This window comes from Sarcophilus harrisii, chromosome 1, assembly GCF_902635505.1.
Source record: "Sarcophilus harrisii chromosome 1, mSarHar1.11, whole genome shotgun sequence".
Taxonomy (NCBI): domain Eukaryota; kingdom Metazoa; phylum Chordata; class Mammalia; order Dasyuromorphia; family Dasyuridae; genus Sarcophilus; species Sarcophilus harrisii.
The window spans coordinates 367,662,676-367,664,312 of NC_045426.1; the positions used below are offsets into that span (position 1 = coordinate 367,662,676).

The 1,637-nt window shown below is 34.5% G+C and overlaps 1 pseudogene; it reads right to left on the reverse strand.

The window, feature by feature from the left end:
- Positions 1–342: 342 nt before the first annotated feature.
- LOC105749277 lies at positions 343–1,101 on the reverse strand (annotated as a pseudogene).
- Positions 1,102–1,637: the final 536 nt, after the last annotated feature.

The window sequence follows — 1,637 nt, forward strand, 5'->3', positions numbered from 1 at the left end:
GGAAAAAATAAAATACTATTGACAATTAAAAAATATATATATATTCATTATCTAAAAGATTTTACTTTATTTCCTAATTTCTTAAATACCAGTTGGGCCTGAGTATATTATCTTCCAGATCTAAGAATTCTGGGGAGAAAAATCAAACCAAAGAAGGTGCATGTATCCCATGTAATAAGCAGCAGGCAACAATCATAGCCTTGTCAGGCCAGCAATTTTAAGGTCTAAAAACACAGGTGCATTCATGTATTTGGGTAGCAGAAGCCTTAACTTTCATAGTTGAAGTTTCCTTTAGACATTACACTTTCTGGCAGGGAGGTCTCAAGGATTGTAGAGTTATGCCTACATTGGATCTGATCCAGTGGCTTTCTTTTTTTTCTTCTTGGTTTTTTTTTGTGCTTCTTTTATTTGTCTTTTCTGTTTTTTTCTCATTTCTTTCTCACTGTTTTTCTTTTTCTTTATTTGTGCCACTTTTATATGATCTAGTTCTGATAAAGATTCAGATAATACAGATTTATCTTCAGAATTTATCTTCTTTTCTTGCTCAGACTTTTTATTTTTCTTCTCTCTCATGTTCATATTTCGATTTTTTCTTTTTCTTCTTAATGCTGTCCTTATTATATGATTCAGATTCTGAATTTATGAAGATGTATGTGAACAATACTTCTTCCCCTCCTTGTTTCTTAACTTCATCTTCTGAATTTGAATAACTGCTAAAAAAAATCAGAACTTGATGAAGAACAGGGTGATCTATCAGATTTCTTCTTTTCTTTCTCTCTCTTTTTCTTTGATGAATTCTCTCTTTCACCTAACAGTTTTTGTATTTTTCCAGTTCTGATTCATGTTTTTCTTCAAACTCAGCTCATGCCTTGGAGCCTTTTTCTTTTCTAGTTGTTCTTTCACTTTTTCCTATGTGGATCTTGGCCAATTCAAATAATCCTGTGTTGTTAACCTGTATTGAGCAGGACCTTGAGATTTGGCTATGGCTGATAAGATTATAAGCCTTCTTGTCTCTCTTGTCCATGGGGTTGTGGGAAGTGAAGATGGGGTAAGTAGGAGGTGGGGGCTCCAATAGCATTTGCAGCTCCTCCTCCTTTCCATACTAAGCCAGATTGTATTTGCCAGAGCATATGCTCTTCTTCCCTGGCTCCTAGATACTTCTATGCCAAGATTAGGTACCAGAATAGGACTTCAGTAGAGAGCATTCTGATGATACATTTTTATTTGCTTGGGTTATAATAATTTCCACTATAATTCTATCTTCTATATTCCCCTTTGAGAAGAGTGTGGTAGAATAAAATAAGAACTCCTGGGGAGGAAAGCAAATTCAGACTCTAAAATTTATCATCTACATAATGGTGGGCAAATCATGTAACCTCTCATGAACTCTGTATTTAGGCTATTTATAAGGAGGGCAAAAAAAGGACTGGGTTAAGGGTTTTTAATATTTTTGTGTCATGGATTCCTTTGACTGTCTGGTATCTTCTTAGAATAATTTTTTGTGCCTGTATTAATGACCGAAGGAAATGAAAAATTTCAATTAGTGAAAATAAAGATTTTATTTTTTTCTCCAACCAAGTTCATGGCTTCCCTGAAATCCATCCACTGACCCTGAACCCAAAGTTAAGAATGCCTTG